The following is a 27,456-nucleotide window of genomic DNA, read 5'->3' as shown; positions in this document are numbered from 1 at the left end:
CCGCACGCCCGCAGCCGCCCGTGAACCAGCCCGAAGCGAGACCGGAGGGGCACGAGCGCCACCGCCTTGATCCCGCCTGCTCCTCCTCGGATCTCCTCGCCATTGCCGCCGCCATGCACAGATCCGATCGACGGGTGCGGCGCGCTGTCCACACTCTCCCACCCGCCGTGCGTGCGTTCAACTCCCCCGGTCCCAGGTGGATCACACGCCCGTCCCTGGGAGCTGTAAGTCCCTCGTCAACTCCAGATTACACCTCAGTAGCTAAGCACTCAGACAGCAGGATTTGGGGGATAGCGAGCACCGCTCCCGGTGCTCTCCTCCTCTCACGAAGATCCAAAATTAACATTTTGGATCTTCGTGAGAGGAGGAGAGCACCGGGAGCGGTGCTCGCTATCCCCCAAATCCTGCTGTCTGAGTGCTTAGCTACTGAGGTGTAATCTGGAGTTGACGAGGGACTTACAAATTGGTATCGGAGCCCACATTGCCGCTGCTGCCTGGGAGAGCTTTGGGCCTCTTAGGGGGGTGGGATGTGAGAGACCGGTATGCACGCCCTGGGTTAGTACCACCTCGTCTAGCCAAGGGGGCCGTGTTGCACTTATAAGGGCGGGCCTCCCTCCTCTCTCGGCCTAGGTTTTGAGAGCGAGGTGCCCGCCTAAATAGGCTGCGCACGAGCGCATGAACGTCCGACGCTGACGATGGTGGGCTTTCGGCGGACTAACCCAGTGGGTGCGTTACAGGAGCGCCGCGGTGTTCGGCCACGTGGGCACGGCGGCGCGAGGCGCGCAGCTACTGGAGCACCTCGTCGGCCCCACGGAATTCGATGCGGCCGTAGGGCTCACCGCGCTGGCCACGAGGGAGAAGGCGGAGGCTGCCCTCGAGAAGGGAAACGCGGACGAAGCGGTCCGCGGAAGCCCTTCTCACCGATGTTATTGGGTTCAATGCTTGTGGTGGTCTGCGGGTTGACCTTCGTAAAATCCATCACCCGAACAATGGATCGTAAATTCCCCGGCAGGGGAATCGCCTGCATCCGCCCTTCCCAAACCCTAGCATCTCGAATCCGCCGGTCGCCATGGCACCGTTACGGCGCTGGGCAGACCTGCCGGCAGATCTCCTCTGCCGCATCGGAGACCGGCTCGACCTCAAGTGGTACGCCAGCGCGCGGGGCGTCTGCACGGCGTGGCGATACGCTCCCGCCGCCGTCGCCCGCGCTCCTCGTGGTCGCTGACGACGCTCGCTGTTGCCCCTACGCTGCCTCCCTCCCCACGCGGAGGTCATTCGAGCTCACCGCCATCGTCTTGGGAAGCCGCTGCATTGGCTCCAGCAACGGCTGGATCGCGCTCTCCGTCGTCCTCTTCAACGGCAAGACCGTCTTCGTGCTCCTCAACCCCATCGCCGCTGTGGAGATCCTCCTCCCGCCGCTGATCTATGAGAGCCGCTGGGTTTCCAAGGTCGTCTTCACCCCGAGCCCCGCCAAGGATGACTTCGCCGCCGCGGCAATCTGCGATATCGACAGGATCGCGTACGTCACCGCCGGTGCCAGGAGGTGGGCCGTCATGGACCCCGTCCGCCTCACCTGCGGGGACCAGCTCATCGACGTCGTATACACCGACAAAGGTAAGGTCTATTGCCTCACCAAGTGCGGGGACGTGCATGTGCTCCGTCTTCCTGAGCGCCGGCGCCGGAAGCCTGCCAACGCTGATGAAGCAGGATCCTCGGAGCCAGAGTTCTCTGTTCTCTAGTTACCACAACCTAATGAGCGCACAATTACATTCCGCCCACTGCGTTGGCAACATCAGCGCAATTTTCGGATGATGCGCAATGAACAGGCCCGGCCAAGAGACCAGGATCTAACTATTCCACTGAGGGTGACCTTCTGTGCAGAGACACTCATCCCATATAAGAAAGTTCCACCTGAATCGCAAGGACCACACCTAAATGCGCCGGCCACTGTTGAGCCCCTGTTGTCTGAGGCCAACCTCCCGTTCAACCCTGCCACTGTCTTTGCTCCACCTTATGACTCTGGTGGTGCAACAGATTTCCCAGAGACATACAATTCTACAGCTAATTTTGCCAGAGAGCGAAAGCTAACATGGCTTCTTGATTTTTTTAATGTGCTAGCTCCGTCCATATATTATTCTCCAATTTTTCATGAGGAAGTTCTCTTGTGTGTGTGTGTGTTTTTTTGTTACTTGAGGTCGGAGCGCCGCCAGAGATTGTCAGCCGGCTTTCCACCCTCGCTGTTGACGTCGAAATGAATTCAGACGACAGACAAGAACATCGACGAGCAGCAGACCCAGAGCTCGACCGGTTCATGGTATTACAACATATATATCTATATATATCAGTACGTGATGAGTAACTGATTCATTTCTGGGTTTTCAGATCGTGTATATATCTGGCTGAGACAATAGATCTACATGTCGTGTGTGACTGTGCGCGCGCAGGAGATCTACTGTCACATGTTGGTGAGGTACAGACAGGAGCTCACAAGGCCAATCCAGGAAGCCGACGAATTCTTCAGGAGCATGGAGGCCCAGATCGACGCATTCTTGTTATTAGGTGATTTTGACTCACTTTGGATTTCATTTTCCTTGATTGCAGGTTTGACTCTTGGCTCAGGTGTCACTCTGCCAGCGCGATCAATATTAGTAGTTCCTCTGCATCTCGTGCAAATGGATGCTTCTGTTTGGGGTGATGATGCTGACCAGTTTAATCCTCATCGGTTCCTTAAAAGGGACATTGATCTTGGAGGTCTGCTCACTGCTCTCACTCCCAATATTGAGGTGCCGGTCTATGTCAAAGGTAAAGGTTGGTGTTTTCGGCTTGTTGACCCAGCTTCCACAGTTATACTCAAATTTCACATGGGGACAGTTTTAAGGACCAGTCAATGTGTAATAAATTTGTTTCAGGAAATATATTAACACTCAGTTTTAATTGTGTATTGCTGCATTGTGAGAAGTAGATAACATGGTTTTCAAGATATCACATGTTTTATTCTGTTCTCTGTACGCGTGTAGCATATTCATGTCCAATAACAAGTAAATGCTATAACTAATGTCCAATTAAAGAGACAAATGCTAATATGACCATATCTATTACTTCATCCTGTACTGCTGGTACATAGTTGGAAATTGCTTCATATTCTACTAGAAAATGAACATAGCATGAAGCAGATATTCCAGTTTTATTTCCTTTTTGGAGTGGAATTACCAATTCACCTTGAAATTATCGTTATTTATATATTCCATTTTTGTTTTCAGCTTGGAGTGGAATAACCAGTTTGCCTTAAAGTTGCTGTTATTTATGTGGTGTTATCATCTGTGCTTTCACTTTCTTTATGCCCTCTATCCCAGTGTGCTCCATTTTCTATCAAACCAAAATGACTGTATTATTTTATATCCCTTGCAACGATCCAATAACTATGTGATGATCTTGCTCATTTTTTTGTCTGCGTTTTGTAATTGTCCATTCCAGCTTTATCGAAAACAGCAACATCAATAATTGAATGTGTCCTAAGGAGGGATCCCCATGAAGCTGAATATATACAGTCGATCCAGGAGGTGGTTCATTCCTTAGAACCTGTTTTGGTGAAGAATACTCAGTAATTCTTCAAATTTCCCTTCATGCCTTATCAAGAATATGCTAATTAATTTGTGTTTATGTTCTTGGTGCAGATCCCTATTTCTTATATATCTTATCTCTACTATTCCATTCACCTCTCTCTCCTCTCCCACGTTTAAACGGTAAAAAATCTAAAATTATGCAAAAATAAAGATTAATAATTTGTGAGTCGTGGCAACGCACGAGCACCTGACTGTTTGGTTAATGCATGTCTGATTTCTGTTGACGAGTGTTTCAAACAACAGCTGTAGGTTTGGGGCAGTCAACTTGTGTAGGCATTGGTGGTGACCCGTTCAACATCACAGATACACATTTTGAGATTAAGGCCTCATATTTTAAGCAAGAGCCTTCCTTATTTAAATCTATTATGAAATATCTCGTCATGGATTTTGTACTTTGCTCTGTGACATTAATCCCTTGTCTGGCATTATCTGGTACTTGAATACTTAAAGTGCATTTTTTTATTCCAAATGCTACATACATATGTTTTTCAGTCAACACAACTCCATCTCATTTTGTATTTTTCTTAGTGTTCAATACTATTTGGATTATATTAAGTTAGAAATAGCAAAAATAACATAGAAAGGTGGACTTCCAAATGCAGAAGTAGTTGGAAAAATTGTACATCTTATGCAACTTGATCGAACTGTTATATTTTAGATCTTTTGTTTAGCATTTTTAATCCACATGTATTTCTCTATCATATAAAACTCTATATTGACTCTTTTGTTTATGCTTCCTTATTATCTATATCGGGTCTATAGATGAACTAGAGTTTTTAAGTGTTCGATAAATGGGTGACATCACATTACTATTTCTAGGTACAATGTTTCACCATTTTAGTCCTTAGATAAGCTCAACATTGTTTCTTTGTAAAACTTTCAGGTTAATACGTACTTAACAATTATGGACATTTGTCGTTTTCTCTCTTGTTGCTGTCCAATTTGTTTTGTCGGCTATTGCTATTGTAGCAACAACAGTCACAACAAGAAGCCAAGAGAGATAGAGATTGTTTTGCGATGCTACAACTGCAAGAGAAAGATGTTTACTCCGTAGCAACGCACGGGCATTCATCTAGTAGTTTATTTAAGTTTCAAGATACTTTTTTTGTTATTGTTGTTGATGTTGCGAGATACCTAATTTTAATTAGGGATGAAAACGGAACGGATACAGCCGGATACATGGTCATCTCGTATCCTACCCTAATGTATTTCTCTCGGATACGAGATCGGATACGGATAGTTAAGATTTGGGACGGATACAGGACGTGACCGGGTAATAATCCGGACGGGTAAGAAACGGATAACGGATACTACTCGGGTAAGTACCGGATAGTTGTCGGGTAGATCGTCCCGATGATATTAATTATCCAACCATCCAACAAACACATAAATTAAGCAATACATAATCATGTATAAGATAGACCAAATGTAGGAAAAGAAACCGATAAAATTGACATCATGCAGTTCAAAGTTACTAATCACAAGGACATTGTAGAACTAACACAACAATATTAAAAAAATCATAAAATATTCTAGTTTCAATAAAAATTGCAAATAAGTTACAAAAACTAATAAAATTTTATACGAAGATAACTCAAGTCCTCATATGAAAATGATAAAGTAAAGTATTAATTATGTTGAAACTTTGATACTTACAGTGATTTCACATGTAACTCATACAAATAAGTGAGAGTGAAATGAAAGAAACGTGGGCATCTTATAGATCTTATGATCTAGATATTTTTTATGGTCATATATGGACATATGTTGTGCCTCCATAAAATTTCATGATTTTTAGTCTATTTATGTATTATTAATTTCTTGTCGTAGAAAATCATCAAAATACAGTTAAATCCATAAAATATTGTACGACCGACAAAAAAATGCAAATAAGTTATCAATACTAATAAATAGTCTATAAAAAATAATCTTAAGTTCCCACAGGGAGATAACCTTAAGCCCCCCATATAAAAATGATAAAGTCTATTAATTTGATATAAATTTGGACATTATTTCAATAATTTTGGACTAAAGATATGTTTAAACAAAAATTGATGTACTATAAAGTTATAGATCTCTTCGAGCTCTACAAGTTTCATATAAATTTTATCTTCATCCGATTTTATATGTAAAAGTTATGATTTTGTAACTATATTATGCATAAAAAGGAAAAACGGGTATCCGATTTCCGGGTACCCGTATCCGACCCGAATATAGTGAGAGTGCCTAGAGGGGGGTGAATAGGTGATCCTATAAAAACTGAAACTTAATGCCACAAAACTTGATTAGGAGTTAGCACAATAAAGCCAAGTGGCTAGAGAGGAGTTCTTGCAAGACACGATAACCACAAGAAGATCAACACAAATAGGCACAGTGGTTTATCCCGTGGTTCGGCCAAGTCTAACACTTGCCTACTCCATGTTGTGGCGTCCCAACGGACGAGGGTTGCAATCAACCCCTCTCAAGCGGTCCAAAGACCCTCTTGAATACCACGGTGTTTTGCTTTGTTTACTATATCCCGCTTGCGAGGAATCTCCACAACTTGGAGCCTCTCGCCCTTACAATTTGATGTTCACAAAGAAGCACGGAAGTAAGGATGGGATGAGCAACGCACACAAGACACAAAATCAGAGCATAGTACGCACACAAGTCACAACTCGAGCTCACAACACAACCCAAAGAGTTTTCTACTCAAATGGAGCTCTAGTTGCTATCTCAAAGGATCGAATGCGCGGAATTGGAGTCTTGGTGCTTAAAAATGCTTAGAGAATGCTTGGTGTCCTCCTCCATGCGCCTAGGGGACCCTTTTATAGCCCCAAGGCAGCTAGGAGCCGTTGAGAGCATTCCAGGAAGGCAATTCTTGCCTTCTGTCGCCTGGCGCACCGGACAGTCCGGTGCGGATTTCTTTCCTTCTTTGACGAAGCCGACCGTTGGAAATTCAGAGCCGTTGGCGCACCGGACACTGTCCGGAGCACACCGGACAGTCCGGTGCCCCCTTCTGACCGTTGGCTCTGCCACGCGTCGCGCGCGGATTACACGGCCGACCGTTGGCCCGGCCTACTGTTGGCTCACCGGACAGTCCGGTGCACCACCGGACAGTCCGGTGATTTATAGCCGTACGCCGCCGATGAAACCCGAGAGCAGCTAGTTCGCTAGAGCCAGTCTGGCGCACCGTACACTGTCTGGTGCACCACCGGACAGTCCGGTGCACCCAGACTGCGCAGAGTCTTGGCTGCTCAGCCAAGTCTTTTCCAAATTGGTCTTTTCCTGTTTCTAGCACTTAGACACAATACATTAGTCTCCAAAACAATGTACTAAGTCTTAGAAACATACCTTTACTCTTGATTTGCACTTTGAAAGGGAATTAGGCTTACACCTAGTTCCTAATTAATTTTGGTGGTTGAATTGCCCAACACAAATAATTGGACTAACTAGTTTGCTCTAGTGTATAAGTTATACAGGTGCCAAAGGTTCACACTTAGCCAATAAAAAGACCAAGAATTGGGTTCAACAAAGAGAGCAAGGGATAACCGAAGTGTGCCCTGGTCTGGCGCACCGGACTGTCCGGTGTGCCACCGGACAGTGTCTGGTGCACCAGGGGACTTCACGCTGAACTCCTCACCTTCGGGAAAATCTAGAGGCGCTCTGCTATAATTCACCGGACTGTCCGGTGTACACCGGACAGTGTCCGGTGCCCCAGAGGAGAGCGACTCTGGAACTCGCCAGCTTCGGGAATCCGCTCCGCTATAATTCACCGGACATGTCCAGTGTACACCGGACTGTCCGGTGAGCCAACGGAGCAACGACTACTTCGCGCCAACGGTCACCTGCAACAGCAATTAATGTGCGCCAGAGCGCGCAGAAGGCAGGCACGCGCGGAGTGGCGCACCGGACACTCTACAGTACATGTCCGGTGTGCCACCGGACATCCAGGCGGGCCCAGCAGTCAGAGCTCCAACGGTCGGAACCCAACGGCCTGGTGACGTGGCTGGCGCACCGGACACTGTCCGGTGTGCACCGGACTGTCCGGTGCACCATGCGACAAACAACCTCCACCAAACGGCTAGTTTGGTGGTTAGGGTTATAAATACCCCCAACCACCCCACATTCAAGTCATCCAAGTTTTCCACCTGTAAGGAAAATGGACCCCGGGCCATTTGGCTAATTGAGTTTTGGTGTTTGATGATTAACACAATTTGTGGACTAATATGTTTGCTAGTGTTTATAATTATAGTTCATAGGATGCGAAGAGAATTGGACCAAGGCAATGAGGATGCAACACCTCAAAAGAAGACATAAAAAGATGCATAGGAGTCCAATACTCAAGAACAAAAGAAGCCCGAAGAAATTAGCGAAGACCTAGAAGATGGGCTGTCAGCTGGCGCACCGGTGGCACACAGTTGGCTCACCGGTGGCACACAGTTGGCGCACCGGTGGCACACAGTTGGCTCACCGGCGGCGCACAGTTGGCGCACCGGTGGCACACAGTTGGCTCACCGGTGGCACACAGTTGGCGCACAGGACAGCCAACAGAGTTTTCTGAGAGGAGGCACCGGACTGTCCGGTGTGCACCGGACATGCACTATTCACTGTCCGGTGCACGTAACGGCTAGCTCAGAACTAGCCGTTGGCTGCACACCGGTGGCACACAGTTGGCTCACCGGTGGCACACAGTTGGCTCACCGGTGGCACACAGTTGGCTCACTGTTGGCACACAGTTGGTGCACCGGACTGTCCGGTGTGTCAGAACTAGCCGTTGGCTGCACAACGTTGGCGCACTGTTGGCGCACCGTTGGCTCACCGTTGGCGCACTGTTGGCACACAGTTGGCGCACCGTTGGCTGACAGGACTGTCCGGTGTGTCAGAACTAGCCGTTGGGTGCACAGCGTTGGCACACTGTTGGCGCACCGTTGGCGCACCGTTGGCTCACCGTTGGCGCACTGTTGGCACACAGTTGGCGCACCGTTGGCTGACAGGACTGTCCGGTGTGCCACCTTGCAGCAGCCTGCTTTTCAACGGCTAGTTGTGTTGGGGCCTATATATACTTCATCCAATCAACCATTTGAAGGTGTGGGAGCCCAAGCAACATACCAAGACACATAGTGCATATTTCCAAGAGCTCAAACACCCAAGTGCTTAATAGAATCACTCGGTGATTAGCGTAGGTGCTTTGCGAAGTGCTTAGGTTAGTTAGACCGCTTTAGCGCTTGCTCTAGGTGAACCCTAGTTAGTTGAGTGAGTTTTGTAAAACCACACAACCCCTCGGCTCTTGTGTGAGTCGTTGTAATTGTACCGAGTGGGGCGAGAGTCTTGCGAGACCGTGACAACCGCGTTTGTGTCACGGCCGCCACCGTGTACCGGAGGGAACGAGGCCCGCGGCGTTTCGGCCGGAAGCTCGATAGTGGAGACGGCGGGGAGCGTCCGAGAGGAGCCGGAAGCGGAGCACCACTTGCGCGTGGAGAAGGCCCGTGGCTCTCTACGGAGTTACTCGACCGTGGTGCTTGGCCCTCGCATGGGCTTCCCTTTGCGTAGGGGCACCAACGAGGATTAGTCGGAACCTTGCGTAGTTCCGGATACCTCGGTAAAAATACCAGCGTCATCCACGAGAGTTTGCTTCTCTACTTAGCTCTTTACATTCCGCATTTATATTAAGCATTTAAGTTTCAATCTTATTGTCATACTTATTTAGTGTAGATTGAAACTTAGCCTTTGCGGTAGAGATAGCAACACTTAGACAAAACTGAGTTTGCACATTCTAGTTTTGATTATTTGCATAGGTTTTGCTCTAGGGATTTAATTGTGGCCTAGTTTAGTAAAAGTTTTAGAAGTCCTAATTCACCCCCCCCTCTTAGGCGTCACCCGTTTCCTACAAGTGGTATCAGAGCCCGGTTTGGCTCATTTGAAACGCTTTAGCTTCACCGCTAAAAGAGCCGACGCTTTTTGGAGGAAGGGATGGATACCCATAGGCCACCACACTTCGACGGCACTAACTTCCCATATTATAGTGCTAGAATGGCTTGTTACCTAGAGGCTGTTGATCTAGGTGTTTGGAGAGTCACTCGTGATGGGATGAAACCCCTCAAGAATCCCGAGAAACCCACCACGAGTGAGGAAAAAGAAATTCATTTAAATGCTAGAGCCAAAAATTGCTTGTATGAATCTCTTAGCATGGATATTTTTAATCAAGTATTTACCTTAAAAACTGCTAATGAGATTTGGCTAAAATTGCATGAGCTCCATGACGGCACATCCAATGTCCGTGAGCAAAAACATTGCCTTGTCTTAAATGATTATAATTCTTTTGCTATGAAAGATGATGAACTTGTTAGAGACATGTATTCTCGTTTGAATCTAATTATCAATGAGCTCAATTCGATTGGCATTAATAAGCTAGGTGATGCGGACATTGTGAGGAAGATTATTTCCCTGCTACCACAACAAAGATATGGGAGCATCATCACCATCCTTCACAACATGGAGGACTTGAGCAACATGACCCCGACCATTGTGATTGGGAAAATTGCGGCTTTTGAGATGTCACGAAAAATGAGTCGGGGAGAGGAGCCAACATCCTCAAGACCATATGCTTTTGCATGTGATGAAAGGAAGGGCAAAAAGAAGGCTCCCACTCCAAGTTCCTCAAGCGAAGAAGAGGAAGAAGAAGAAAGTGACGATGATGAAGATAATCAGCCATGCACATCATCCTCCGAGGACGAAGAAACAATCCAACGCGTCGGAAAGGTAATGAGGATGATCCGCAAGATTAATCTAATGGGTGTGCCCCTGCAGGTCGAGGATCTTCTCTTTAACATTGACAGGAAAAAGCAAAGGAAGAGAGGATGCTTCGCATGTGGGGAGAAGGGCCACTTCAGGGACAACTGTCCAAATATGGCCAAACCCAAAAAGGAGAGGAGCAAAGGCAAGGCGCTAACAAGTGTTAGAACTTGGAATGATTCTTCAAGTGAAGATGAACCTCCAAGGACGCGTAGCCACCGGTCCTCATCACGCTCATCACGGTCATCACACAAATGCCTTATGGCAAGAGGTAACAAAAGCATTCCATCCTCTAGTGATGAAAGTAGTAGTGATGATGAAGGTGAGGGAAAGCCCTCTGTAGATGAGCTTGCGGAAGCCGTAGAATTTTTCCAGGATGTTTGCACTAAGCAAAGAGCTCAACTTAAAACTTTGAAAAATAAGTTGATTAGCTCCCAAAATGATTATAAAGGTTTGCTAGAAAAATTTGAAACTTTTGCAAACTTAAATAGTGAGCTGTCAACTAAAATTGAGCTATTAGAATCTAGTGCTCCATCCACTGCTACCGATGATAGCCTTATTAAAAAGAATGAAAAACTTAAGGTTAAGTTAGCTAGCTCCCAAGAAGCTATTGAAAATTTGCTAGAGAAAATGGAAATTCTTAGCATACACAATAATGAGCTAACTACTAAGCTAGAAAACATTGGTAGCACCCCAGCAGCATCTTTAGTTGAAATACCTGAAATAATTAAGAAAGATGCTTCTACTTCCTGCTTTGATTTAATTGATGATTCTAACTCCTGCAACCAAGTCGTTGTTGAGAATATTGTTGTAGAGAAATGTTCGGATGAGGTTGCAAAGGAAAATGAACAATTAAAGCAAGAAGTGGCTCGCCTTGGCAAGGCTTTGTATGACAAGAAAGGCAAAGCCAAACAAATCCAACCTCCACAGGATAACACCACTGCGGGAGTGAACAAGCCTATGGAGGGAGAAACTGTGATTTGTAGGCTATGCCACAAGGAAGGCCACAAGTCTTTCCAATGCAAGGCGATGACCGGGGATAAACAAAGACAAAAGCTCAAGCAAAAGCCATCAAGCAAAATCTCAAACACCTACATCAAAAAGGTGAACAAAAAGGACGCTACACCATATTTGATCAAGAAGAAAAATAACGAAAAGGTGATAGCAATCAAGGCCAACAAGCAAGCCAACAAAGGAAAGGGGGCCAAACGCATCTGGGTGCCAAAGGAGATAATTTCAACCATGAAAAGCATCAAGAAGGTTTGGATCCCGAAAGGGAAGTGAGTGGACCGAAGGTCCTCGGGAAATTTGGAGACTTGGCTAAATTGGGATGTATATCATGGGATACATCATATTGGATCAAGTTTATTGCCAAGTGGGTTAGTGAAAATTTTGGACCCAAATTTCCCACCCATGACTAAGGTAACTAGTTTTATTGTATTTCTCGTTTTTAGATATGCGTATCTATTTATCTTTTATCTAGTTTACCTTTCTTGCCTAGTATTACATTTTTATGTACTTTTGTTCAAAATCATGCATACTAGGTAAATCATATGGCAGGATTGCTAGTTTTTAAATTCATATACTTAAGCAAACCTACATGGCTTAAAATGTTTAGTTAAAGCACAGCACATAGCTTTTATATCACTCCATAGTAAATGATGCATCAATTGAAAATTTTGATTTCTACAAAGTGTATCATTTAACTTATATGTGCCAAAGTTTGGATTATGGATAATTTGCCCCTCTTGATATCAAATCAAAGTGCATGTCTCCTACAAGTATTCAAAACTTATATGCACACCTTTAGGGGGAGGTTACTCTATAATCTAACACTTTGAGACTAACACCTTTTCAAGTCTATTTCATGTGATAGTCTCATTGTAAGGAAAATGAAGTCCCCGGAGAAAGACAACAATCTTCCACTGCGAAATCTCCAAGAACTCTCATGTCTCTCAAGCTCGCCATTGATCTTCAATTGGTATATTTTGAGACTACATTCAGTATCATTTACATGTCTTCTCCAATATTTGATTAGACTATATTTCATATCATATGCTTCCATGTTGCTAAAAATGCATAAGTAGTTAACTCATATTCTGTTACCTATGCATAAGGGAAGTTAGTCTTTTCAAACCAGGTCTTGCACCTCTAATTTTTCACATGCTTTTTCCTAAGTAGAGGATCTCTGTCAGGGGGAGTATTTCTTCATCTCTAAAAAAGGGGGAGAAACTTCTTTCTAAAGAGAACACTCATTTAGGTGGAGTTCCTTTCAACTGGTATCATTCATATGGTTTATTTTAATATCCTTCTAGTGATATCATTTGATACAATTCTTGTTGAGGGCAAGCTTTTATTTACTTCCTACATGCTTTTAATGTCTTCCTTTTCGGTGGTTGATGCCAAAGGGGGAGAAGTTTAGGGACCAAAGCAATGAAAACTTTATCAAACACCAAACACCACCAATTTAAAATTTTATATCTACAAATGGCTTTTCAAGTGGTTTTGGTTATTTGGTCCAAAAATAGGAAGTAAGTGAATTATGGAGTTAGGGGGAGGCTTAAGTCCATAATATCACATTGTGGGGACAATCATGCATCTTAGCAAGTAGATTGCACATTTTAATTCAAATACTTGTATTATTTGCTTGCTTTGGTTGTGTTGTCATCAATCACCAAAAAGGGGGAGATTGTAAGGAAAATGGACCCCGGGCCATTTGGCTAATTGAGTTTTGGTGTTTGATGATTAACACAATTTGTGGACTAATATGTTTGCTAGTGTTTATAATTATAGTTCATAGGATGCGAAGAGAATTGGACCAAGGCAATGAGGATGCAACACCTCAAAAGAAGACATAAAAAGATGCATAGGAGTCCAATACTCAAGAACAAAAGAAGCCCGAAGAAATTAGCGAAGACCTAGAAGATGGGCTGTCAGCTGGCGCACCGGTGGCACACAGTTGGCTCACCGGTGGCACACAGTTGGCGCACCGGTGGCACACAGTTGGCTCACCGGCGGCGCACAGTTGGCGCACCGGTGGCACACAGTTGGCTCACCGGTGGCACACAGTTGGCGCACAGGACAGCCAACAGAGTTTTCTGAGAGGAGGCACCGGACTGTCCGGTGTGCACCGGACATGCACTATTCACTGTCCGGTGCACGTAACGGCTAGCTCAGAACTAGCCGTTGGCTGCACACCGGTGGCACACAGTTGGCTCACCGGTGGCACACAGTTGGCTCACCGGTGGCACACAGTTGGCTCACCGTTGGCACACAGTTGGTGCACCGGACTGTCCGGTGTGTCAGAACTAGCCGTTGGCTGCACAACGTTGGCGCACTGTTGGCGCACCGTTGGCTCACCGTTGGCGCACTGTTGGCACACAGTTGGCGCACCGTTGGCTGACAGGACTGTCCGGTGTGTCAGAACTAGCCGTTGGGTGCACAGCGTTGGCACACTGTTGGCGCACCGTTGGCGCACCGTTGGCTCACCGTTGGCGCACTGTTGGCACACAGTTGGCGCACCGTTGGCTGACAGGACTGTCCGGTGTGCCACCTTGCAGCAGCCTGCTTTTCAACGGCTAGTTGTGTTGGGGCCTATATATACTTCATCCAATCAACCATTTGAAGGTGTGGGAGCCCAAGCAACATACCAAGACACATAGTGCATATTTCCAAGAGCTCAAACACCCAAGTGCTTAATAGAATCACTCGGTGATTAGCGTAGGTGCTTTGCGAAGTGCTTAGGTTAGTTAGACCGCTTTGGCGCTTGCTCTAGGTGAACCCTAGTTAGTTGAGTGAGTTTTGTAAAACCACACAACCCCTCGGCTCTTGTGTGAGTCGTTGTAATTGTACCGAGTGGGGCGAGAGTCTTGCGAGACCGTGACAACCGCGTTTGTGTCACGGCCGCCACCGTGTACCGGAGGGAACGAGGCCCGCGGCGTTTCGGCCGGAAGCTCGATAGTGGAGACGGCGGGGAGCGTCCGAGAGGAGCCGGAAGCGGAGCACCACTTGCGCGTGGAGAAGGCCCGTGGCTCTCTACGGAGTTACTCGACCGTGGTGCTTGGCCCTCGCATGGGCTTCCCTTTGCGTAGGGGCACCAACGAGGATTAGTCGGAACCTTGCGTAGTTCCGGATACCTCGGTAAAAATACCAGCGTCATCCACGAGAGTTTGCTTCTCTACTTAGCTCTTTACATTCCGCATTTATATTAAGCATTTAAGTTTCAATCTTATTGTCATACTTATTTAGTGTAGATTGAAACTTAGCCTTTGCGGTAGAGATAGCAACACTTAGACAAAACCGAGTTTGCACATTCTAGTTTTGATTATTTGCATAGGTTTTGCTCTAGGGATTTAATTGTGGCCTAGTTTAGTAAAAGTTTTAGAAGTCCTAATTCACCCCCCCCCCCCTCTTAGGCGTCACCCGTTTCCTACACCACCTTCCAACTACTTACAAGAGCTAGGCATTCAATACAAGACACACCCAAGTGATCAAATCCTCTCCCAAATTCCACAAAAGCTTTAGTGTTAAGTGAGAGTGATTTGTTGTGTTCTTTTGAGCTCTTGCGCTTGGATTCCTTTCTTCTTTCTCATTCTTTCTTGAGATCAATACTCACTTGTAACCGAGGCAAGAGACACCAATTGTGTGGTGGTCCTTGCGGGGAAGTTTTGTTCCCGGTTGATTTGAGAAGAGAAAGCTCACTCGGTCCGAGGGACCGTTTGAGAGAGGGAAGGGGTTGAAAAAGACCTGGCCTTTGTGGTCTCCTCAACGGGGAGTAGGTTTGCGAGAACCGAACCTCGGTAAAACAAATCCGCGTGTCACACTTCTTATTTGCTTGCGATTTGTTTTCCACCCTCTCTCGCGGACTCGATTATATTTCTAACGCTAACCCGGCTTGTAGTTGTGATTAACTTTGTAAATTTCAGTTTCGCCCTATTCACCCCCCTCTAGGCGACTTTCAATTGGTATCAGAGCCTGGTGCTTCATTAGAGCCTAACCGCTCGAAGTGATGTCGGGAGATCACGCCAAGAAGGAGATGGAGACCGGCGACAAGCCCGCTACAAGCCACGGGAAAGATTCATCGGGAGAATCCCGCAACAAAGGGAAGGGGAAGGAGAAGAAACCCTCTTCCCACAAGTCGCATCGGAGTGGGGACAAGAAAAAGAAGATGAGGAAGGTGGTCTACTACGAGACCGACACCTCATCACCATCTACCTCCGGCTCCGACGCGCCATCCGTCACTTCTAAGCGCCATGAGCGCAAGAAGTTTAGTAAGATCCCCTTACACTACCCTCGCACTTCTAGACATACTCCATTACTTTCTGTTCCATTAGGCAAACCGCCAACCTTTGACGGTGAAGATTATGCTAGGTGGAGTGATTTAATGAAATTTCATCTAACCTCACTCCACAAAAGTACATGGAATGTTGTTGAGTTTGGAGCACAGGTACCATCCGTAGGGGATGAGGATTATGACGAGGACGAAGTGGCCCAAATCGAGCACTTCAACTCCCAAGCCACAACCATACTCCTCGCCTCTCTAAGTAGAGAGGAGTACAACAAGGTGCAAGGATTAAAGAGCGCCAATGAAGTTTGGGACGTGCTCAAGACCACGCACGAGGGTGATGATCTAACCAAGATCACCAAGCGGGAAACGATCGAGGGGGAGCTCGGTCGCTTCCGTCTTCGCCAAGGGGAGGAGCCACAAGACATGTACAACCGGCTCAAAACCTTGGTGAATCAAGTGCGCAACCTCGGGAGCAAGAAATGGGATGACCACGAGGTGGTTAAGGTTATTCTAAGATCATTTATTTTCCTTAACCCTACTCAAGTACAATTAATTCGTAGTAATCCAAGATATACACTAATGACTCCCGAGGAAGTAATCGGGAATTTTGTGAGCTTTGAGTTTATGATCAAGGGCTCACGGAAGATCAACGAGCTTGACGGTCCCTCCACGTCCGAAGCACAACCGGTCGCATTTAAGGCGACGGAGGAGAAGAAGGAGGAGTCTACACCAAGAAGAACACCCATCGACGCCTCCAAGCTCGACAACGAGGAAATGGCGCTTGTCATCAAAAGCTTCCGCCAAATCCTCAAACAAAGGAGGGGAAAGGACTACAAACCCCGCTCCAAGAAAGTGTGCTACAAATGTGGTAAGCCCGGTCATTTTATTGCAAAATGTCCACTATCTAGTGACAGTGACAGGGGCGACGACAAGAAGGGGAGAAGAAAGGAGAAGAAAAGGTACTACAAGAAGAAGGGCGGCGATGCCCATGTTTGTCGCGAGTGGGACTCCGACGAAAGCTCTAGCGACTCCTCCTCCGATGAGGACGCCGCCAACATCGCCGTCACCAAGGGACTTCTCTTCCCCAACGTCGGCCACAAGTGCCTCATGGCAAAGGACGGCAAAAAGAAAAAGGTTAAATCTAAATCCTCCACTAGATATGAATCCTCTAGCGATGATAATGCTAGTGATGAGGAAGATAATTTGCGTACTCTTTTTGCCAACTTAAACATGCAACAAAAAGAGAAATTAAATGAATTAATTAGTGCCATCCATGAGAAGGATGATCTCTTGGACTCCCAAGAGGACTTCCTAATCAAGGAAAACAAAAAGCATGTTAAAGTTAAAAATGCTTATGCTCTAGAAGTTGAAAAATGTGAAAAATTATCTAGTGAGCTAAGCACTTGCCATGAGACTATAGACAACCTTAGAAATGAGAATGCTAATTTGTTAGCTAAGGTTGATTCTATTGCTTGTAATGTTTCAATTCCCAATCTTAGAAATGATAATGATGATTTGCTTGCTAAGATTGAAGAATTGAACATTTCTCTTGCTAGCCTTAGAGATGAAAATGAAAAATTGCTTGCTAAGGCTAAAGATTTTGATGTTTGCAATGCTACCATTTCCGACCTTAGAAGTAAAAATGATATATTGCAAGCTAAGGTTGTAGAATTAAAATCTTGCAAACCCTCTACATCTACCGTTGAGCACACTTCTATTTGTACTAGATGTAGAGATGTTGATATTGATGCTATTCATGATCACATGGCTTTAATTAAACAACAAAATGATCATATAGCAAAGTTAGATGCTAAAATTGCCGAGCATGACTTAGAAAACGAAAAGTTTAAATTTGCTAGAAGCATGCTTTATAGAGGGAGACACCCTGGCATTAAGGATGGCATTGGCTTCCAACAGGGAGGCAATGTCAAACTTAATGCCCCTCCTAAGAAATTGTCCAACTTTGTTAAGGGCAAGGCTCCCATGCCTCAAGATAACGAGGGTTACATTTTGTACCCTGTCGATTATCCTGAGAGCAAAATTAGGAGAATTCATTCTAGGAAGTCTCACTCTGGCCCTAATCATGCTTTTATGTATAAGAGTGAGACATCTAGTTCTAGGCAACCAACCCGTGCTAAGTTGCCTAAGAAGAAAACTCCTAGTGCATCAAATGATCATGACATTTCATTTAAAACTTTTGATGCATCATATGTGTTAACTAACAAATCCGTCAAGATAGTTGCCAAATATGTTGGGGGCAAGCACAAGGGATCAAAGACTTGTGTTTGGGTACCCAAAGTTCTTGTATCTAATGCCAAAGGACCCAAAACCATTTGGGTACCTAAAGTCAAGAACTAAACATGTTTTGTAGGTTTATGCATCCGGGGGCTCAAGTTGGATCATCGACAGCGGGTGCACAAACCACATGACTGGGGAGAAGAAGATGTTCTCCTCCTACGAGAAAAACCAGGATCCCCAACGAGCTATCACATTCGGGGATGGAAACCAAGGTTTGGTCAAAGGATTGGGTAAAATTGCTATATCACCTGACCATTCCATTTCAAATGTTTTTCTTGTAGATTCTTTAGATTACAATTTGCTTTCCGTTTCTCAATTATGTCAAATGGGCTACAACTGTCTATTTACTGATGTAGGTGTCACTGTCTTTAGAAGAAGTGATGATTCAGTAGCATTCAAGGGAGTGTTAGAGGGTCAGCTATACTTAGTAGATTTTGATAGAGTTGAACTCGACACTTGCTTAATTGCTAAGACTAACATGGGTTGGCTCTGGCACCGCCGACTAGCCCATGTCGGGATGAAGAATCTTCATAAGCTTCTAAAGGGAGAACACATTTTAGGATTAACAAATGTTCATTTTGAGAAAGACAAGATTTGTAGCGCATGCCAAGCAGGGAAGCAAGTTGGTGCTCATCATCCACACAAGAACATCATGACGACTGACAGGCCACTGGAGCTCCTACACATGGATCTATTTGGCCCGATAGCTTACATAAGCATCGGCGGGAGTAAGTACTGTCTAGTTATTGTGGATAATTATTCTCGCTTCACTTGGGTATTCTTTTTGCAGGAAAAATCTCATACCCAAGAGACATTAAAAGGATTCTTGAGACGGGCTCAAAACGAGTTCAGCTTAAGGATCAAGAAAATAAGAAGCGACAACGGGACGGAGTTCAAGAACTCACAAATAGAAGGTTTCCTTGAGGAAGAGGGCATCAAGCATGAGTTCTCTTCTCCATACACGCCACAACAAAATGGTGTAGTGGAGAGGAAGAATCGAACTCTATTGGACATGACAAGAACCATGCTTGATGAGTACAAGACTTCGGATCGGTTTTGGGCCGAGGCGGTCAACACCGCCTGCTACGCCATCAACCGGTTGTATCTACACTGAATCCTCAAGAAGACATCATACGAACTCCTAACCGGTAAAAAGCCCAATATTTCATATTTTAGAGTCTTTGGTAGCAAATGCTTTATTCTTGTCAAAAGAGGTAGAAAATCTAAATTTGCTCCTAAGACTGTAGAAGGCTTTTTACTAGGATATGATTCAAACACAAGGGCATATAGAGTCTTTAACAAGTCCTCTGGACAAGTTGAAGTTTCTTGTGACGTTGTGTTTGATGAGACTAACGGCTCCCAAGTAGAGCAAGTTGATCTTGATGAGATAGGTGAGGAAGAGGCTCCGTGCATCGCGCTAAGGAACATGTCCATTGGGGATGTGTGTCCTAAGGAATCCAAAGAGCCTCCAAATGCACAAGATCAACCATCCTCCTCCACGCAAGCATCTCCACCAACTCAAAATGAGGATGAGGCTCAAGTTGATGAAGGGCAAGATCAAGAAAATGAGCCACCTCAAGATGACGACATTGATCAAGGGGGAGATGCAAATGATCAAGACAAGGAGGATGAAGAACCAAGGCCGCCACACCCAAGAGTCCACCAAGCAATTCAACGAGATCATCCCGTCGACACCATCCTCGACGACATTCATAAGGGGGTAACCACTAGATCTCGTGTTGCACATTTTTGTGAACATTACTCTTTTGTTTCCTCTATTGAGCCACACAGGGTAGAGGAAGCACTACAAGATTCAGATTGGGTGGTGGCGATGCAAGAGGAGCTCAACAACTTCACGAGGAATGAGGTATGGTATTTGGTTCCACGTCCTAATCAAAATGTTGTAGGAACCAAATGGGTGTTCCACAACAAGCAAGACGAGCATGGTGTGGTGACAAGGAACAAAGCTTGACTTGTGGCCAAAGGATACTCCCAAGTCGAAGGTTTGGATTTCGGTGAAACCTATGCACCCGTAGCTAGGCTTGAGTCAATTCGTATATTATTGGCCTATGCTACTTACCATGGCTTCAAGCTTTACCAAATGGACGTGAAGAGTGCCTTCCTCAATGGACCAATCAAGGAAGAGGTCTATGTTGAGCAACCTCCCGGCTTTGAAGATAGTGAGTACCCTAACCATGTTTATAAACTCTCTAAGGCGCTTTATGGGCTCAAGCAAGCCCCAAGAGCATGGTATGAATGCCTTAGAGATTTCCTTATCACTAATGGATTCAAAGTCGGAAAGGCCGATCCTACTTTATTCACTAAAACTCTTGAAAATGACTTGTTCGTATGCCAAATTTATGTTGATGATATTATATTTGGGTCTACTAACGAGTCTACATGTGAAGAGTTTAGTAGGATCATGACACAAAAATTCGAGATGTCTATGATGGGGGAGTTGAAGTATTTCTTAGGATTTCAAGTGAAGCAACTCCAAGAGGGCACCTTCCTAAGCCAAACGAAGTATACTCAAGATATTCTAAACAAGTTTGGGATGAAGGATGCCAAGCCCATCAAGACACCCATGGGAACCAATGGGCATCTCGACCTCGACACGGAAGGTAAATCCGTGGATCAAAAGGTATACCGGTCGATGATTGGGTCTTTACTCTATTTATGTGCATCTCGACCGGATATTATGCTTTTCGTATGCATGTGTGCAAGATTCCAAGCCGACCCTAAGGAAGCTCACCTTACGGCCGTAAAACGAATCTTGAGATATTTAGTTTATACTCCTAAGTTTGGGCTTTGGTATCCTAGGGGATCCACATTTGATTTAATTGGTTATTCCGATGTCGATTGGGCGGGGTGTAAAATCAATAGAAAGAGCACATCGGGGACTTGCCAGTTCTTGGGAAGATCCTTGGTGTCTTGGGCTTCAAAGAAGCAAAATTCCGTAGCTCTTTCTACCGTCGAGGCCGAGTATATTGCCGCAGGCCATTGTTGCGCACAATTGCTTTGGATGAGGCAAACCCTTAGGGACTATGGTTACAAATTAACCAAAGTTCCTCTTCTATGTGATAATGAGAGTGCAATCCGCATGGCGGATAATCCCGTTGAGCATAGCCGCACTAAACACATAGTCATTCGGTATCATTTTCTAAGGGATCACCAACAAAAGGGAGATATCGAGATTTCATATATTAACACTAAAGATCAATTAGCCGATATCTTTACCAAGCCACTTGATGAACAAACTTTTAACAAACTTAGGCATGAGCTAAATATTCTTGATTCTAGGAACTTCTTTTGTTGATTTGCACACATAGCTCATTTATATACCTTTGATCATGTCTCTTTCATATGCTATGACTAATGTCTTTTCAAGTCTATTTCACACCAAGTCATAGGTATATTGAAAGGGAATTGGAGTCTTCGGCAAAGACAAAGGCTTCCACTCTGTAACTCATCCTTCGTCGTCGCTCCGAGCAACTCTCCATCTTTGGGGGAGAGAGCCTGAGTCCAAAGCAAAAGGACTCCGTCTTTGGTATAATCTCCACTCATACTTTATTTACCAAAGGGGAGAAAGTAGTTAAAAGGGCTCTAATGATTCCGTTTTTGGCGATTTATGCCAAAGGTGGAGAGAGCATGAGCCCAAAGCAAAAGGACCGCACCACCACCTATTTTTTTAAAAAAAGCTAAGGAAAATTTCAAATTGGTATCTTACTTATAATATAATTTCAAATTGGTATACCCTCTTAAAAATTAATATCAAAACTCTCTTGAACACTAAGAGGAGGATTTCATTTAGGGGGAGTTTTGTTTAGTCAAAGGAAAAGCATTTGAAATAGGGGGAGAAAATTTCAAATCTTGAAAATGCTTCGCAAAATCTTATTCATTTACCTTTGACTATTTGCAAAAGAACTTTAAAAAGGATTTACAAAAGAATTTGCAAAAACAAAACATGTGGTGCAAGCGTGGTCCAAAATGTCAAAAATTAAAGAAACAATCCGTGCATATCTTATAAGTATTTATATTGGCTCAACTCCAAGTAACCTTTGCACTTACATTATGTAAACTAGTTCAATTATGCACTTCTATATTTGCTTTGGTTTGTGTTGGCATCAATCACAAAAAGGGGGAGATTGAAAGGGAATTAGGCTTACACCTAGTTCCTAATTAATTTTGGTGGTTGAATTGCCCAACACAAATAATTGGACTAACTAGTTTGCTCTATTGTATAAGTTATACAGGTGCCAAAGGTTCACACTTAGCCAATAAAAAGACCAAGAATTGGGTTCAACAAAGAGAGCAAGGGATAACCGAAGTGTGCCCTGGTCTGGCGCACCGGACTGTCCGGTGCACCAGGGGACTTCACGCTGAACTCCTCACCTTCGGGAAAATCTAGAGGCGCTCCGCTATAATTCACCGGACTGTCCGGTGTACATTGGACAGTGTCCGGTGCCCCAGAGGAGAGCGACTCTGGAACTCGCCAGCTTCGGGAATCCGCTCCGCTATAATTCACCGGACATGTCCGGTGAGCCAATGGAGCAACGGCTACTTCGCGCTAACGGTCACCTGCAGCAGCAATTAATGCGTGCCAGAGCGCGCAGAAGTCAGGCACGCATGGAGTGGCGCACCGGACACTCTACAGTACATGTCTGGTGTGCCACCGGACATCCAGGCGGGCCCAGCAGTCAGAGCTCCAACGGTCGGAACCCAACGACCTGGTGACGTGGCTGGCGCACCGGACACTGTCCGATGTGCACCGGACTGTCTGGTGCACCATGCGACAGACAGCCTCCACCAAACGGCTAGTTTGGTGGTTGGGGTTATAAATACCCCCAACCACCCCACATTCAAGTCATCCAAGTTTTCCATCTTCCAACTACTTACAAGAGCTAGGCATTCAATACAAGACACACCCAAGTGATCAAATCCTCTCCCAAATTCCACAAAAGCTTTAGTGTTAAGTGAGAGTGATTTGTTGTGTTCTTTTGAGCTCTTGCGCTTGGATTGCTTTCTTCTTTCTCATTCTTTCTTGAGATCAATACTCACTTGTAACCGAGGCAAGAGACACCAATTTTGTGGTGGTCCTTGCAGGGAAGTTTTGTTCCCGGTTGATTTGAGAAGAGAAAGCTCACTCGGTCCGAGGGACCGTTTGAGAGAGGGAAGGGGTTGAAAAAGACCCGGCCTTTGTGGCCTCCTCAACGGGGAGTAGGTTTGCGAGAACCGAACCTCGGTAAAACAAATCCGCGTGTCACACTTCTTATTTGCTTGCGATTTGTTTTCCACCCTCTCTCGCGGACTCGATTATATTTCTAACGCTAACCCGACTTGTAGTTGTGATTAACTTTATAAATTTCAGTTTCGCCCTATTCACCCCCCTCTAGGCGACTTTCACACTTCTTAAGTCTTTGGCACAAATATTACTCAAAGCATTTGTGTGGAGCACTTAATCACCAAAATCTTATAGAAATGTCCCAAGGGTACATTTCCCTTTCATATACGGGTACCCGTATCCGACCCGAATTTCATGGTATTTAACGGGTAGTCCTCGCTCCGTATCCGACCAGAATTCGACGTTGTAATATCCGGGTATTACCCGTATCTGTCCCAAATATAAAAATACCCGAATCCGTATAAAAAAACTAGTATTTGCACTATCCGTATCCGGTACCTGACGGGTATATCCGACCCATTTCACCCGTGATTTCAATATACCTACGTTAATACCTAATTACCAAAACCAAACTAGGACCACACTAAAGGACCTTAAGTCTCTCCAACAAGGAAGGCTAAAGTGTTCTGAACTCTACATTTAGTGTTTCTCCAACAACTTTATTGCTCCAACAACTAATAGAAGAGGTTCTCAGGGTCCGCTAAGTCTAGCAAACTTCTTTGGTCCGCTATCGTTGCCCGTGAATGCTGCCAGCAGCGGACGACCACCAGTGGACGACAGCAGACGACCACCAGCAAGCTACTATTGAACTACATGGCGTCGACTACTAGAAAAGGAGCAAGCCACTGGTCGGCCAGCACTTGAAAAAGCAAAACAAAGGAAGAAAGAGAATGAGATCTTCTATGGCATGGATAAGAGAATGATTTGTGAATTTATTTGGTATTTATAGTTCTTAAAAATATTCATCAATGCATAATTAAAAAATGATTTGCAATATGTAAACGACACAATATTTTATTAAACATTACAGTTGTAAAAACTTATATCAATATTAATATAATTGTGAAAACGTAGAAGATGTGATATACAGGATGAAATTTAGGAGGATGTTGATGGAGGAGGCTGAGAAGATGTAGAGAATATAATTTTTTAGAGTGTGATGTAAAGGAAATGAAAGGATGAAATTTAGGGGACACTGAGACAGCCTAAGGCTTTTGCAAGTAATCACGGATATAATACATGTATCATCAGCAAAACCGACAGTGAGGCTTCATTCACCTGAAAAAAAAATATAGGGCATCGTCTAACTTGAAGGATCCCACCTAGACTCACGAGTTCCTCTAGTGGTAATATTAAAATGTCACTGTAGCAACAAAGTTTGACCGTCTAGAGTGTTCATAAATATAAACCAAATGAAACAGCTTTCTGTAGCAGAGACTTTCTTCATGCAGGCACATACAGGCCAGGACGCAAAAGGCCGGTTTACTTACTGGTTTATCAGGCTTCAGCATGCCCTGACCAAAACTCGAGGCCCGGCCCACCTTTATGCAGATCGCCAGCGACAGACAAGGAAAAGCCTCTCGCATCCACCAGCGACAGTTTGCGTGTTCTTGCACACACTGACTGACACACAGCACAGCATCAGTAGGCACACACGCTAGCCTAGCCCTGCCCACAATGGATGAATTCAATGCAATGGTTACACACACCTAGCTCTGGTTGGACTTGGACCTAACGCAAGGCAAGACTGACCCAGAGACCAGACCCAATCATGCATGCAGTTCATGGGGAATGCAGTGCACGCACCGTACCGCAATTAAGCGAAATGGAGAAGATCTGCAGCGGAGCAGGCAGGCAGGGGACCCTCCTGTCCTGTGTGTGCAGGGTGCAGCTGCACTGGATCACCGTTGGTTTCGCCGCCGATGCTGCTCTGCTGCTGCCACCGCCTGGGCCCTAGCTGCTACCTGGAGCTACCTGACTAGCTCCAGGCTCTACGTACGCTCTCCGGTTCCGGCGGCCCGACTGACCGCCGGCCAGGCACGGCGTGGAGGGATGCGAGCCTCGCCTCGCCTCGGATGCCCTCTCGTCTCGTTCGCCGTCCGTCCAGGGTCTTCAGTCTTTGACTGAAAGTGAAACCATGTCATGTGCGCCACCACATGTCCGTCGCCGCGGCGACGACGACGAACAGCCGCACGTCACCTTATCCTTACCACTGCCAAGGCAAGGATATCTGGAAATGGATGGGCGCTCTGCGCAAGTGTGCAAGCACCAGCACGGCGCAGCACCCACATTCAGCTCTCTCTCCCTCTCGCTAGACGGCTAGAGATAGGTAATAATTGTTGAGAAACCCTAAAAGAGATTTAATGGACTAATACCGAAACTGCCCTTAGAGATACACAGGTTATATATATGTATCCATACCCCTCATACTAAAGAGAGATAGAAAGAGCTTTCATCCACTGTGTCTCTTGTTCCTCTCTGTGTTGGGTTACTAGGAAGGGATCGAGCTTCTACAACTTCTCACGTCCCTATTGCTGTTGGGAGGGTTCGGGTCCGGATCGGAGATTTGCGACAACTACGTTATTCAACACGTCATCAGCACTGCTCTACCTCGACTCGTAGATCCGATCGGCAACGACTCTCCACCACACCGGCAGGTCCTCCGGCCTTGCCGAACTGTCCTACGCGACTGGCTTCGTTCCCATTCGTCGAATCAGGAATCACAGTATAAAATCTTGAGTGGATCTACAATTTCCTATTCACCGTCGTCCCACGAGCACCGAGCAGCACCACGCGCTATTAATCCAGCCCGCATGCAAGTCGGCGTGGCGCTCGGTCTCAGCAGCACTGGTCCCGTACATGCACCACTGAAAAATACCTGATTGACATATATCAGGAATGGAAGAAACACCAGAACTCAGAGGCTCACTTATCCAGGCGCTTGTAGACGCCACAACTGGAGAGCACCTTGAGTTGCCTCAGCCTGCTGCACAGTTTGAGCATGCTGCCATAAATGTTGATGCCACAACTAAGAACGATGCTCCATTAGGCAAAGTCGACTTCGATTTCGATACTGATGATCTCCTGTAGTCGATCACGTTATCAGCCATTAGCTCCACATTCATTTCCATAACAATTTTATTTCTCGAAGAACATTTATTTGATTATGCTGTAATAAATGCTTCTGCTGAGCGCATACTATTTAGTTGATTGAGATTAATTGCTTTGCAATTTTATTTATTCCTCATTTATGGTTTAATTGTTCTTGCTCTATTATATGTTGTCATCATGAATGATGAACTGAATCAATATTATATATTATTTATATAGAACAAGACTCACTTCCCATGATGGAGGAAAACGATGAACCATGTCTGATTGATAGCGCAGCCACAAATTCGATTCTTAGAGAGACGAAATATTTTCAGACACTCCTAAAGAGGACTGAGAATATCACTACAATTGTCGGCAACAATGGCCGCATTGTAGGCTCCGGTCGAGCCATTGTTGTTCTCCCTAACGGTACTAGGATCTTCATTGAAGAAGCATTCCTATACCCAGGAGCAACTCGTACTCTCCTCACGTTCAAATATATCCGTCGTAGCGGCTATCACGTTACAACTGCATGTGTGGGTGGTGCTGAATACCTCCATATCACATCAACAAACGAATGTGAAACAAAAGTGGTAGAGAAAGCGCAAGGCACCTCCTCTGGGTTGTATTACTCAAGAATTAAACCACCCCCAGAATTTGTTGCGATGTCTACTATATTTAAAAATTCTGAGTCTTTTCGAGTATGACATGAAAGACTAGGACACCCTGGATTAAGGATGATGCGGAACATCATAACTAGCTCTATTGGCCATGGCATGAAAACCACACAAATTCCTAAAGACTTCCTATGCGTCTTTGTGCTAAAGGAAAACTGATAACTAAGCCCTCTTGAAAGGAAAATGTGCTCTTGGGCCATTTCTAAGTATTTTGGTGATTTAGTGTCCAACACAGGTGCCTAAGTGTTAAATGGTGGACAAAGTACAAACCAAGGATAAAGGTATGTTTCTCAGACTTAGTACATTGTTTTAGAGACTAATGTATTGTGTCTAAGTGCTGGAAACAGGAAAATCAAGTTGGAATTAAAAGATGGCTTTGTTCAGCCAAAGTCAGCTCTGTCTGGGTGCACCGGACTGTCCGGTGGTGCACCGGACAGTGTCCGGTGCGCCAGGCTGGCTCAGGCGAACTTGCTGCTCTCGGGAAGTGATTAACGACATACGGCTAAAATTCACCGGACTGTC

General features: G+C 45.4%; 1 pseudogene; it reads left to right on the top strand.

Annotated features, from left to right (window-relative positions):
- The first annotated feature begins 985 nt into the window (after positions 1-985).
- On the top strand, positions 986-26,254 carry LOC103645053 (uncharacterized; annotated as a pseudogene).
- Positions 26,255-27,456: the final 1,202 nt, after the last annotated feature.

This window comes from Zea mays, chromosome 1 (assembly GCF_902167145.1).
Source record: "Zea mays cultivar B73 chromosome 1, Zm-B73-REFERENCE-NAM-5.0, whole genome shotgun sequence".
Lineage (NCBI taxonomy): Eukaryota > Viridiplantae > Streptophyta > Magnoliopsida > Poales > Poaceae > Zea > Zea mays.
The sequence above is the reverse complement of the archived record's forward strand: the minus strand, read 5'-3'. Positions and strand labels throughout refer to the sequence as shown.